The sequence below is a fragment of the Polyodon spathula genome, chromosome 20, assembly GCF_017654505.1.
Source record: "Polyodon spathula isolate WHYD16114869_AA chromosome 20, ASM1765450v1, whole genome shotgun sequence".
In the NCBI taxonomy this organism is placed as follows: Eukaryota; Metazoa; Chordata; class Actinopteri; order Acipenseriformes; family Polyodontidae; genus Polyodon; species Polyodon spathula.
In genome coordinates, this window is record NC_054553.1 from 17,619,276 (window position 1) to 17,634,266 (window position 14,991).

Here is a 14,991-nt window from a genome sequence, read left to right on the forward strand (position 1 = left end):
AAGATTGCAACATCACACCGATTGGTAACTCTACCGTCCGCTTATCGGGCAAAAGAGAAACTAATTTTAGTGTTTATTTTGATAAACTAAAATGGGTTTAAAATCTGCTGAATGCGATGCTCGTTAAGTTAAGCTATGTTACTTCTTGTAAGCAATACATTTCGAATGATTTTGTTTCATTGTTTCAGCTGCAGCATCTTGGTGGCTGAACGACTCTTCCAATATGTTTTTATAATGCGGTAACATGTCATCGTTAAAATGTTCAGCTAAGTGTGATTGCTGTTCCTTGAGAAACGCTGCTAACTCGCTTTTAAGCTCGTAGACTCGTTACAGTACTTTGCCTCTGGAGAGCCAGCGGACCTCAACATTGCCCAACTCTGGACAAAAAGCCTGAAAGCACGTTGAATTCTTGGCACTATTCTTGATGTGATTAACAACTTTCACCACCTCTCACAGTGTTTCGTGAAGCTCAGATACCATATCTTTAGCTGCTAACGCTCCTCTGTGTAAAAAAACAGTGGTTCCACATTGTATTTGGGACCACCATCTCAAATATTCTTTTCACAACCCCTGAATGTTTACCTGTCATCAAGGCTGCCCTGTCCGTTGTCACGCCAACACACTTTGACCAGCTCAGTCCCTCTGAATTTAAGTACGTGTCCCCAATGCATTAAAAATTTCCGCCGTAGTTGTGGATGTGGGTAAATCGGCATCAAACAAAAACTGCTCTTGAATGTCACAATCCCACACGTCTCATCTAAACAAGCAAAACTGCATGGCTAGCAACGCCGGTGGATTCGTCCAATTGTAAAGTGAAACAGCCACTAACTCAGAGGTGCTCGGTCGTCTGTTGTTTATTGTCATTGGACATGTTACAGATCCTCAGAGGAATTGTAGCATTAGACAGGGGAATTGTCTTCAGTTTCTTAGCGACTGACTCGCCCATCAGTTCAGTGGACATATCTACTGCACAGTGTAAAATTAGTTCTTCTGCAACAGTATGTGCTTTCTTGCACTTAGCAATTCGATGTGTAACTACTCCTGTACTGTACACACGCACTCAAAGATCTTTTGGGAAGCCTCAAGATTTTGGCTCTTACGTTTAAAAAAGTCCAGAAACTTATCTTTGTAGCTGTCATGTTTTGTTTCTAAATGTCTCCGTAATTTGGAAGGCTTTGTGCTTTCGTTAGCTAGCAGTTCGTTGCACACAACACACAGTGGCCTGTGCTCACCATGCCAATCAGTGTAGGTAAATCCATACTTGAGAAAACCTGGATCGTATGTCCTTTTATACTTTCTGCCGTGTTCTTGGGATGAACTATACGAGCTGGTACTGGTCGACGTTGAAGCACGACTAACGTTGGATGTTAAGAATTTGTCAATTTTTGTTAGCTACCATGCTATACAAGCTGGAATAGCGGTGATCAGTTAACTATTGTTAACGTTACTCTCAACATTCCCCAACGCCTGGAGAACTATAGTTTGTTAATGTAATTAACAAAATATCCCAGTATCAGAGATGTATGTCCTGCTTCATACTTTACCACTCGCTATTTCCAGAAGGAGTCTAACCCTGCTTATAGGTTAAGGTTAGAATTGGGGCTTGGAAATCTGATCCTAGATTTTGACTTTGGGTCAACTCCACCCTGGAGCTCATCTTTTTTTTTTCCTTGTTTTTCCTTGTTTCCTTCCTTGCTGCAGGTCTCCTTCATCATCAGATAGAGCAAGCTCAGGCTTGCTATGTTGGAGAAAGTGCATACTTTGACGGTCAATATAAACACCTCTGCGATATTTTTGAACATCGATGTTCCTAAAAGTAGATTCCGAATTTTTTTTTCTTTTGTAAAGTTTCAGAATAATCTACTTTTAGCGAAGATTAATTTACTAACTCACATCAAGGAAAGCTATTGGCAACATAAAAAGACACAGAACCATAGCCTATAAATCACAATCTTAAGATTTATTTTTAAACGGTTGTATTGCTTTTAGTTTTCTAATTTTACAAATTGGGGTTTTAAGTGCTTATGTTCCATAAATGATCCATGTTTGTTCAACGTCTACTCATCTCACAACTTTCCCACATGACAATAGTAGTCACCTATGTGTTTAAATCCCGTAGTGTAAAACACTAAATCGCAGGGAAAGTGCATGGAGCTCGTGGAGCTCATTTCTAAATGGAAACAGCCACTTTTTTTTTTCCAAACCTTGGCTTGCGACCCTTTTAGAATGTGCCGCAACCCTAATTAGTGGTTAATAAGTGATTGAGAACCACTGCTCTAGGCTTCATTTTTGCACTGATATCAACCATGAATACAGACGCTCATTGTTTTTAGTGGTTACTGCAGAGTGGTGACTACCTTGGTGATATTTAGTAATACATATGTGTAAGCCATGGAGTAGCTACAGGGTGGTTTTAGGGGTTTGAACCCCCCCTCCCCCCAACGACGTGGGAGAAAAAAATAATATAGTAGACACTGTAAACCCCATGTCCCAACCAATTTAACCTAGCCTCTGACCCGTGAGGTGTCAAACCCATATCGTACAGAAAATACTGCAGCGATCTCGGTTCCCGCAGGCAGGCGCCTCACACAGGACGAGGCAATACACACACAGGTGCAGGGCGGGCGCGAACCCAGGACCTTTCGCACTAAAGCATAGCACCAATATCACTATACAAAAGAGCCCGTGAAAGGTTTTTGTGTGCCCGCAATGGACTCATACCCTACCACACACTGTTAACCCCCAAATCAAAAAGGTTTTATTATCAAAAAGGTTTTCATAATCAGTAGTCCCTCGCTAAACCGGACATGTCTGGAGACATGAGTTGTATGATTTACAAAAAAAAACAAAAAAACACCACAATAAATCATGATACTGCATTTTTACACATTACTGTACAGTGTGAAAATAGCAATAAAAAAAGCTTCATAAAAACTACCTGTATATGAGTTTAGTGCATTTTCTTTTTTTTTTTACTGTAGCTTACACAGTACTCAACTAACAGAAAACAGAACATGCACTTGACATAGATTATATTTTTTAATGTGCATATAAAATTTGACAGTGTACACTTAACTGCAGTTGTTTTTTGTTTCTTTTCTTTTTTGTAGAGTTGTTTTTCGTTTCTTTTCTTTTTTGTAGTCCTTTCCTTCAGTTTTTGACATTGAGTCTCTTTTTATTTGGAGGTTCCAGAGGTTCGGCAATACTATAATACGCATTCAAGGGTGATGTAAGTCTTGAATATTGGAAAGTAGATATGCCAATTAAAGGATGTCTTTAATTGGCACATTTGTATAATGTATGTTGAGATCAGCCAATAGCTTTCGGTTTTACAAAGTCCTGGGGAGCATAGAAGCCAATAGGGAGTGAGAAGAGGCAGGATTAAGGGAACAGGAGGCAAGCAAGAAAAGAGGTCTTTTCTAGGCAGAACAATTTTAAAACATAGTAGCATTGCAGCTTAGCAAGAAAAAAAAAGAATGTTTCATTCAACAACGTTACATTAATGTCAGGCTAGTCCCTTCACTTTCAGTGTCCCAAAGCATGAACATTTTCCTTTAAGCCTTTTAACTTCTCACAGAAGCTGGCAATTGTGGGCCGCTGTGGCAGAATGCCCCACCCCTGGGCTATTTATTTGTGTTGTATGTTACGTGTAGTGTGTTAATGATGGTGTATAGTCATTGGTACACAGGATATAAATGGGTCTGTGGAACACAAGTTGTTTAAAATGTATAATTAATATACAATTTAAGCACGAGGATTGCACAGCACTTCACGTGCAGGTAAAATGTAATAATATGTGAGCATGGGGAATTGCACTTTATTAATTCATGTGCAGTTGTACCAAGACTCCAACTGAATGATTGATTAGCAATCAAGTCTCAGTACAGCTGCACAAAAGCTGCATAGTTTCACTCACTCAGGGTTGTGTGTTTGGTAAGTGGAGAACGGATGTGGAGAGGAGAAAGCAAAATAAAGTAAATTAAGTAAAGTAGATCATAATTTCACTCAGCATGTTTGTCTGTTTGTCTGCCGTTTGTTAGTGTGTTTCGTTTACTATTTTGTCGTTTTGTTTGGCGTCAAGTGTCGTGTGCTGTTTTGTTTAAATCATGTTTATTTTGTTTATTAAATGCTGAGCACAGCTCAGCTTCACCAAACATCCATGTCTCTGTCTGTCCTGTGTTATTGTTCCGGGTCTGACGTCACACACTACAGCCGTCTTTGTCACAGCTGTCCTGGTGAGCTTGGGATTTCCGATAAACAGGAATTTCATTGCCTGTGGGGGATGATAATAATGTAAATCAGCACATTAGGATTGCTTTATAATTTAGTTAGTTGCTGTTGAGTAAGCAATCACCATGAATAACAAAGTTAGCTGAAACCACATGATACAATTTAATTTACATTTTCTTCACATTTGAATCTCTCGCATATTTCCAGTGTAAATGACCTTGCTGTAATCCCCACTGTGTTCTAGTTGTGACCCAGGATTCAAATGATCATGACAAGTTTTTTTCTGACTCAAATGCCCTATTGTGAGCACAGTACATTTTATTTCTATTTCATGTTCCCTATTCTGAACACAGCAAGTCCCTTTCTGTTTCAGATGCTCTATTTCCTTAAATAGTACCCATCACAATGAGTAAAACATTTGGAAATGGGTCATCATCAGAAACAGCTCAGGGATTAGCAGTGTGGATGGCAGTGGGGATTGGAGTGGGACTTGAATCCATCAGCTACCCTTTTTCATAGTTCATCCACAACCTGAACTAATTACAGGCTTCCTTCTCAACCATTTAGTGTTGGGCTAAAGAGCTGTACAGGACTCTTACAGGTGACCATACCTATGAAAAACCCTCATTACTGTACTAGCTCTCTTATCAGTGCTTCATGGGCACTGTCATTCTCAACTCACTCCTAATACCAGCTGCAGTTCATGAATAACACAACACAGTGCAGCTCCTGAGTAACACAAGCAGCTCACAAGTAACACAACACACTGCAGCTCACGAGTAACACAACACACTGCAGCTCATGTATCTTCAAAATGCACTTATAGAGTAAAAAAGCCTCTTTTCTAAGCTCTAGCAGAAATGTTTGTTTACTTAGAATTGGACCTCCTGTTTTGAAGTTCTAGATAAAGAAGTTGCATTTATTGAACATAACAGCATCCTGGATATTTTAATTAGAGATATGCATCATTTATTAAAAGATATTCTGGAATGAATTCCATTTTATAAGCATACAGTAATTGTGTAGTCTTGGATACAGAACACTTACTATCTAAGCACCTACTTTCAGTGCTGTTAGATCTGACTGAAATTGACTAGAAACTAGGTAATGGAGCTTGGTTATTTTACAGTCTACAGGTCACAGTGTGATTGCATAACAGATGAATCAGTTGTATGACACACAGCCCTTTGTTGTCTGCTGTTAGTGTCGTGTGTTGTTAGAGTGAGTCGGCTTGACTCCATTTTGAATTTCAGGGAAGGAGGTGCAAGAGCCATAAACTTGGCAAACGAAACCTAATATTGTTTTGTGAAATACATCTTATTATAAAGAAGCATGCATGTTATTTTTTTACTACGTGAAACTAAATGGTAAAGGAATTGTACACTATACTTCTCCATAAACACAGTTACAGCTCTAGTTTAATTCATGTATTACGTTTCTATGTGTTTAGACATTTCACTTTATGTGTCTATTGCATATCATCATTCAATTAATTAATTCTTTATTTATATAGTGCCTTTCATACAAAAAGTATATCAAAGCACTGCACGGGACAAATCCTAATCAGTGTTATGTGCATGTATTAATCCTAATCAGTGTCATGTGCATGTATTAATCCTAATCAGTAACAAATCAATTGCTTGGGTTTCGTATTTATTCAAATATTGGGCCTAATGATTTTTCTGATGTGACAGTATCATTTAAATGTAACTTCAGTTTGAAGCCATCAAAGTTTTTCTTGTTTTCTGAGAGTGTTGGCTTGTAATGCCTAAATGAACATCACAGTATGTCTGAGCCTGAGTGCTGCCTGTTGGGCAAACAGCTGTGAAAAGAGCAACACAGGCGGAGGTGGTGACGAAGAATGAGCAACAGCTGACAAACCCTCCCGATTGGGGTATGTTGGCTGTTTGGAAATCATCAGCCCATTTAATTCAGTTCTACTTCTATTCTCATTAAAAATAAGTTATTGTTCTTATTCCACAAAAAATGAAAAATGAGAAACTAAACTGCTGAATTTGCTAGCACAATTTCATGTATAGTTTAGACAGTTTAAACAGTCTTTTTACATTTAATTGTATTTTTTTTTTATGGGAATAACCCCATTGAGACTGAGGTGTCAAGTAGGTACGTTTCATACAATCTGCTTATATTTCTGTAATTATTATACGACTCCTGACAGATCCTAAGTTCATTACCTGAACAAGGAGCATGCAAGTGGCACAATGGAATTGCCTTAAGTGTTTATTTAGAAAGGTGAATTCAATAATAGGGAGTAGAAACAGAGAAGGTAAAGGACATAGAAATCACCAATAGCACATGAAGTAAAGATTGACAAAGTTCAAACACTGTTAGGCAGTGGTTAACATGTAGAAAATAGAAAGTGCTGATTAGAGGAGAAACCTCAGATTGGAGTGAAGTAACCAGTGGTGTACCACAGGAATCAGTATTAGGTCCTCTGCTATTCCTAATCTACATTAATGATTTAGATTCTGGTATAGTAAGCAAACTTGTACAATTTGCAGATGACACAAAAGTAGGAGGAGTGGCAAACACTGTTGCAACAGCAAAGGTCTAGACAAGATTCAGAACTGGGCAGACACATGGCAAATGACATTTAATAGAGAAAAGGTACTGCACACAGGCAATAAAAATGTGCATTATAAATATCATATGGGAGATACTGAAACTGAAGAAGGATTCTATGAAAATGACCTAGGAATTTATGTTGACTCAGACATTTCTTCATCTAGACAATCTAGGGAAGCTGTAAAAAAGACCAACAAGATGCTTGGATATATTGTGAGAAGTGTTGAATTTAAATCAAGAGAAGTAATGTTAAAACTCTTCAATGCGTTAGTAAGACCTCATCTAGAATATTGCATTCAGTTCTGGTCACCTTACTCTAGAAAGAGTGCAAAGAAGAGCGACCAGAATTATTTCGGGTTAAAAGGCATGTCATATACAGACAGGCTAAAGGAAATTAATCTATTCAGTCTTGAACAAAGAAGACTACGCGGCGACCTAATTCAAGCATTCAAAATTCTAAAAGGTATTGACAATGTCGACCCAAGGGACTTTTTTGACCTGAAAAAAGAAACTAGGACCAGGGGCCACAAATGGAGATTAGACAAAGGGGCATTCAGAACAGAAAATAGGAGGCACTTTTTTACACAGAGAATCATGAGGGTCTGGAATCAACTCCCCAGTAATGTTGTTGAAGCTGACACCCTGGGACCTTCAAGAAGCTGCCTGATAAGGTTCTGGGATCAATAAGCTACTAACAACCAAATGAACAAGATGGGCCTCTGCTCATTTGTAACCTTTCTCATTTGCTAACCTTTCTTAGCACCTGGCATTTTTATGAAATTACATGACTTGAGCTCAGTATTTTGTTATCCTCTCAAGAACAATACTACTGAAACAAAAAATCAACAAACCTATCTGCTCACTATTTAAAATGTAAATAATATTATGTATGTGCCCAATGAGCTATTGATGTAAAACTTAGACTTTAAAATGTAAATTATATATATCATGTATATCCAATATCTATCGTATATATATATATATTATAGTAAATATTAAATGCGCTTGCAACTCTCACATGGTTCGTTGCCCCTTTCAAACAGATCCAGGAAACAGAACTTGATTTTTCCAGCGCTGATGCGCTATTTTTAATAATTCACAAAAACAAAATAAACAAACACCTAGCTCCTTCGGAGCACTAACTACAGTTTTTTTGCGGTCCCCTCCCTGCCGTGTTACACATCCTCTTTACGAGGCACCGGCCATTTAATGGCCACCTCCCTCCTCCCTTAAAAGACCACCCACCCTCAAGTCCACAAATGTCAATTTTCGCCCTCTTCCATGGGCAGGCTTGAGGGTGGGCTGGTCTCTCCGGCGCTTCCAGGGAGGGACCATGAACCGGCGACACAGGACCCCACCGGGATGATTGGGGTGACTGCAGCGACGACCGGGGAACAGGCAGCTGCAGCAGCGGACAGAGGTCTTCACTGTCTTTGCCTATATCCAGCAGACCAGACAAAACTCACAAAGAAAGAAAATATCTCAATTTTTTATATTTAATTTTCTTTTAAACAACACAATTGTCTTATATTTTGGGTAATTTTGGGGAGTATGATGGTGTGGGGGGGGGGGGGGGGGGGGGGGGGTTAAAATTAGGTTTTATGTAAAATAATTGAATGTCTTGCTCCCCATTACTTGAAGTATTATTATTTTTTTTAATAAGCTTTGTGTCCTCTGTATAAAATAGTTTTGCATTCCCGCTGGCATTTACTGTTTGTTGCTTGTCAACCAAAAGTCACTGTACATGCAACTGTGACGTAACAACTGTGTGAATAGTCGGCATGCATGCCACGTCCAATGTGAACGCCCCTTCACTTTATGAAAATGTGTCATTTGCCACTTTGTTTCTTGTACCAAAACCCAATACCAGGGATAAAAAAATATAATAAATACATAATAAAAAAATATAATAAAATAAATAAAGTCTACTTTTATAGTGTTTCTGCCTGAAGAATCTTTTTTCTGGAATAGAGCATGGTAATTTATCTACACAGAAACACAACAAAGAAGCACACACAGCATATTATTGTATGATAAGTAATAAGTACAAAATAAAGGAAACGTGGATGTATGTTCTAATCCAAGGTTATTATTGTAGCATGGCCAGGTCATGTTGTAAGTGAGTATCCAGGGTCTGGAAAGTATGGGGGTGACTGCTGAGAATACTATGGGGTTTAAAATGGCCAAGTCAAGTACATTGTTTAAGAACATAAGAACAAAAGAAAGTTTACAAACGAGAGGAGGCTATTCAGCCCATCTTGCTCGTTTGGTTGTTAGTAGCTTATTGATCCCAGAATCTCATCAAGCAGCTTCTTGAAGGATCCCAGGGTGTCAGCTTCAACAACATTACTGGGGAGTTGATTCCAGACCCTCACAATTCTCTTTGTAAAAAAGTGCCTCCTATTTTCTGTTCTGAATGCCCCTTTGTCTAATCTCCATTTGTGACCCCTGGTCCTTGTTTCTTTTTTCAGGTCAAAAAAGTCCCTTGGGTCGACATTGTCAATACCTTTTAGAATTTTGAATGCTTGAATTACGTTGCCGCGTAGTCTTCTTTGTTCAAGACTGAACAGATTCAATTCTTTTAGCCTGTCTGCATATGACATGCTTTTTAAACCCGGAATAATTCTGGTCGCTCTTCTTTACACTCTTTCTAGAGCAGCAATATCTTTTTTATAGCGAGGTGACCAGAACTGCACACAATATTCAAGATGAGGTCTTACTAGTGCATTGTACAGTTTTAACATTACTTCCCTTGATTTAAATTCAACACTTTTCACAATGTATCAGAGCATCTTGTTAGCCTTTTTTATAGCTTCCCCACATTGTGCTATGCAATTATCACACATCAATGTTGCATCCTCAAAAAAAAATTGTTTATTTTAAGAGCTCCTAGTCCCTTTAACACTTCTGCCTCGGTTATGCTAAAGTTATTTAAAACAGGATAGGAACAGGTTGACATGTGGGGCATGTTGTCCATATCTTCCTTTTGTAAAAAATTGTGAAAAGTAATCATTTAATATATTTGCTATTTTTTGTCTTCCTCTATTTGTATCTCTTAGACATTTAACTTCCTCTTTGAATGTTCTCTTGCTGTTGTAATATTGGAAAAACATTTTGGAATTGGTTTTAGCCCCCTTTAGCAGTGTTCATTTCTATTTCTCTTGGCCTTTCCAGCTTCCCTTTTCACTTGCATTTGCAGTCCCGAGTACTATTTCTGTGTAATTTCGTTTTTGGTCCTTTAACGCTCTGTAAAGTGCCTTTTTTCGCTGAATATTTTTTTTTAAATGATCTATTAAACCATTTTGGCAATTTAGTTTTACATTTAGATTTGTCTACTTTAGGGATGTAATTGTTTTGTGCCTCTAGTACTACATTTTTGAAGAACAGCCATCCTTTTTCTGTGGATGTTTTCTCTATTTTACTCCAATCTACTTCTGTTAGTCTCTGTTTCATACCTTCATAGTTTGCTTTTCTAAAATTGTAAACCTTAGCTTTAGTCTTTACATTTGGGTTTTAAAAAACACTTCAAATGAGACCATGTTGTGGTCTGAGTTTTCTAGTGGTTCTCTGACTTCTGTTTTAGTTATTCTGTCTTCGTTTTTTGAAAAGACTAAATCAAGGCATGCCTCCCCTCTAGTCGGTGCCTTGACAAATTGTGTTAGGAAGCAGTCATTTGTCATTTCCACCATTTCAATTTCATCCTTCGTGCTACCCACCGGGTTTTCCCATTTTATATGGGGGAAGTTGAAATCCCCCATTAGTATGGTTTCTCCTTTGCTACACACATTTCTAATGTCATTGTATAACAGATTATTTTGCTCACCGTCTGAATCTGGCGGTCTATAGCATGCTCCTATTATTATGCCCTTTGAATTTTTGTCCTTTATTCTGACCCATATTGATTCGGCTTTGTTTTCTTTGTCCAGGTTTAACACCTGGGCTTCAAGACTGTTTCTTATGTATAGCGCTACCCCTCCTCCTCTTCTGTCCTGCCTGTCTTTCCTATACAGTGTATACCCACAAATATTATATTCGTCCCCATCACTCTCAGACAACCAAGTTTCTGTAACACCTATCACATCATAGTTACTTGTTAGTGCAGTAGCTTCAAGTTCTAGAATTTTGTTTCTGATACTTCTAGCATTTAGATAAATACATTTAATGGTTGTCTTACCTGAGTTGTTGTTCTTGTTTTGATGCGGTCTCCTTTCTGTTTTTTTGTTGATTTCTCCCCCCTTCCTTTCTAGTTTAAATGCTTCTGAACCTGCTCGAGGATCTTTTCTCCAAGTAGACTGGTTCCCTTTTTATTTAAGTGCAGTCCGTCCCATCTATACAGATAGTCCTCGTTGTAGAATGTGGTCCAATGATCAAGATAGGTGAAGCCTTCCAGTGTGCACCACGTCTTCAGCCATGCGTTTAGATTAATTATTTCCAGCTGTCCATATGGTCCTTTGCAAGGTGCCAGTAGTATACCAGAAAATACCACAGTTTTGTTTTTCTCTTTTAATTTCCTTCCTAGCTCTCTGAATTTGTTTTGCAGGGATTTTGGTCTGTCTCTTCCAATGTTGTTTGTACCGATGTGGACGACTACTACCGGGTTGTCTCCTGTTCATTCTAGGAGCCTCTCCATGTTCTCAGTGATGTGCTTGACAGAGGCTCCCGGAAGGCAGCACACTGTTGTAGCGAGGGGGTCCAAACTGCGAATTGAACTTGCTGTGTTTCTCAATATGGAGTCCCCAACAATCATGACCTCCCTTCTTTTTGCTGTCTGGTCATCACTGTCAATAGGGGCCTGGATGTTGTTCTTTTTGTTCTCTTGTTGTTGGTTTTGTTCATCAAAATTTTGAAGTGACTCAAATTTGTTGGTTGTTTTGATTTCTGGTGGTTGTGTGTGACGAAGTTTCTTTTTTCCCCTTGTTCTGCCTACCTGAACCCAGCCGTTCTGACCTTCTATTTCCCTGGTGGTTTCATTCTGTTAGGGGTGGTACAGACTTCCATGAATTGTGGGTGTGCCAGCTCCTCAAGATCCTGTTGCTGTCTCACTTCTTCCAGCTTCATTACTAGCATAGTTACTAGTTTATGAAAGTCCTGGATTGCGCGACACTTTACGCATACTTGGTTCAGCTCTGCTGCGTTTTCTCGGATTTCCCACATCAAGCAGGTGTCGCAGATTACTGGCTTGAAGACCATGTTGATAGTTTTTTTTTTTTTTTTTTGAAGTTTAGTTTCTTCTGCAGCCGTCAACCTGCTTTCAAACTGCTTCTAAACTGCTCTGCATTTTTCCACGCCTGTACTTCGCCCACGCTGTCGCTTCCACTTGCTGTCGCTGGGAAGACTGCCTCATTTATAGCTGCGTTGTTCTGCTGTGCTGTTGGCTCCTCCCCTCGCCCGTGTCTCAGAACGGCGCTGAATTTGAATCAGCTGCTCCGAGTTTCAGCTTGTTTGTTATCAGAAAAACACACGCAGCTGTTTGACTTTGAACTGCAGCATTTGCCCAATGTTTTGTGTTTTCTGATTAAAGCAATTAAATATGTAATTACTCCTTACTGCTTCTAAACTGCTCTGCACTTTTCCACGCCTGTACTTCTCCCACGCTGTTGCTATCACTTTGTAGTAGTAGTGCTTGCTACGTAATACATTTCAGGGGTATTTTAGCCCCTATTGTGCATTGTTTGACTTGGACCTTTTTTTTATAATTTTTTCAAGCATAGTTTTTTGTTAATATTTTTTATACCATTTATTATAACAGCATCCCCTTTTTAGGATCTCTTGAAACAAAACCCTCTCTACAGCAGTTACTGCAAAGTGTAATATTTCATAATGCTTGTCATTTAACGTTTAACTTAAGTGTTATATTAGAGTGCATGACTAAGTGATACAAGCAGAGGATACAAAGCTTTCAGTATTTTCAGCTTCCTTGTTTATGGTGAATTGGTTATAATTGATCAGTTATTTTTTTAAGGCTTATTTGTATTTATAAATGTATCGTTTACAAATATGTATACATTTTAAAAGTATTTATTCATTGGCACTCAAATTGTCTTACATTTAATTTTTACAGACAAAAATTCCAGTGGCCCAAAGTGTTTTTGTACATTTTCCCACCTATACTGCTGCTCCCGGCTTTTCTCGAAAAAGTCCGGTTAGAGAAAGCGTCAGTTCTCCTAGTGGCCCAGGAGAGTATGGTTTCGACCCTGTGCCAGTTGTTGCATGGCCAGCCCTGGGGAGATTTTACTTTGCTTGGATTTCCTCAGTCAGACGAAAGGCTCTTTCTGGCACCCAGAACCGGGCTATGGGTCTGGCCCCTGAAAGGGACCGATGGCTAGCTCTAGGGCTATTGGATGCAGTTGTGGGTACTGTGCAGAGTGCGGAGGCAGACTCCACTAAGTCTTTGTGTACCTGTAAGTGGAAGTATTTTTCAGGCTTGGTGTCTGGCTAGAAGCTGTGACTCCACATCTTGCCCTATGCCGGTAATTAAGAACTGCTTGATGCTGGAAGGTCACCTTCCACCTTGAAGGTGTATTTAGCAACTATATCTGCTTGCCATGCTCCCATAGACTCAGTTTCTCCGGGTGCCCATTTTTTGGCTACCCATTTTCTTAAAGGCGCTTGTCGATTAAGCCCTCTTATGAGGACTGTTCTCCCCGATTGGAGCCTTAATATCAAAGGTGCCTCGATGTCTGATATTTGTCGACGGCTTTGGTATACATTGTCCCGTACCTAATGTAGTGGTGGTCGTCTTCAAATTGAAAGGGAGCGTTTTTTACCATAAATCTGATTCCCTGAAAGAGAAGACCACCACCACCCGTGAGGAAAAAGTGGAAAAAAAGGAGGATCTTCCTGTGACTGACAGTTTTATTCCCTCGGTGGGCGGGACGAAGTGCGTCATCCCAGGAAGGGGCCTTTTGGCAGCTCTGGTATATAGAGCTCAGCAATATCTACCCGAAGGGCAGGGATATTCCATACCCAATGTAGTTGTGGTCGTCTTCTCTTTCAGGAAACCAGGGTTACGGTAAGTAACCTAACGTTCGTGGAGTATGGCGATTGTAGCAAGAAATGAGAAGACCTATTAAATAATTATTTCCCCCTCATTATCAAATAAACAACAGTGTTTTCCAAATATACACGTCATGTTTTATTCAGGTATTGAAGAAAGATTTGTAAGAGAATACAACCTTACAAATGTAGAATTATTGTACAGTTGTCCCGCGTTATACCGACCCCCTTTATAATGCCACCCTTGCATACCGCCAGCTATTCTATCTGAATAAATGTCACCAATATAAAAATAGTGCTATTTTTACCTGTTATATCACCGCCCCGTTGTCTGCCACCCGCCAGCTTCCCAAGCCAAGCAAACGGAAATATAAGCATGCAAGTTATGCAGTTATCCTTGACTCACTTTACTAATTAGTTGTTAACTGAACATTCATACCAATGTCTTCAACAATCGCGCTCCCAAGGCAAAACAGAAAGTGCAATGGCAAGTCGACCCTACATTTAATACCAGAGCAAAAGAAACAAATCTGCATGTATGCATCTGAAAATAAGAAAGCAAGACATCGGAAATGTTTTCTCAACTAAGTGAGGCATATACTGTTAATCGAAGGACAATTGGAGACATTGTAATGGATAAAAACAAGTGGCTTACTGTCACGAAGATGGTTGTAATGATGTCAGACCAGAACCAGGAACCAACAAATAAACAACAGAGAGGTGGAGTTTGGTGAAGCTGAGCAATTGGTTTTGAGCAGCATTTCATAATGAACAGACAGAAAATAAAATGTTGTAAAGACGGCACTTTTGCCAAAATAAAGAGACAAACAAAATGGACTACACAGACAAATACGGTGAGCTGATATTTTATATTACTATGATTATTACCTCCGCCTCCAATCCCATTCTCCAGTCACCAAACACACAACCCCGGGTGAGTGAAAACATGCTGCTTTTATGCAGCTGTACAGAGACTCGATTACTAATCAATAATTCAATTGGAGTCTCGGTACAACTGCACGTGAATTAATATCTTATCATGCTTGCTCTCTCATTCCTGTTTAATATCTTATCATGCATGCTGTCTCATTCCTGTTTAATATCTTATCATGAGTGATCTCATTCCTGTTTAGTATCTTATCATGCGTGCTCTCTCTCTCTCGTTCCTGTTGAATATCT

The 14,991-nt window shown here is 39.2% G+C and overlaps 1 protein-coding gene and 1 long non-coding RNA gene across 2 annotated transcripts in view; one reads left to right on the forward strand and one right to left on the reverse strand.

Moving 5' to 3' along the window:
* LOC121295720 (ras-related protein Rab-37-like) overlaps nucleotides 1-14,991 on the forward strand; it is a 94,856-nt gene that overhangs the window by 813 nt on the left and 79,052 nt on the right. The window lies entirely within an intron of this gene.
* LOC121295722 overlaps nucleotides 4,152-14,991 on the reverse strand; it is a 28,158-nt gene continuing 17,318 nt past the window's right edge. Inside the window, exon 3 of the long non-coding RNA XR_005946964.1 lies at nucleotides 4,152-4,273. This is a non-coding gene — a long non-coding RNA (uncharacterized LOC121295722). The remainder of the gene's footprint in view (nucleotides 4,274-14,991) is intronic.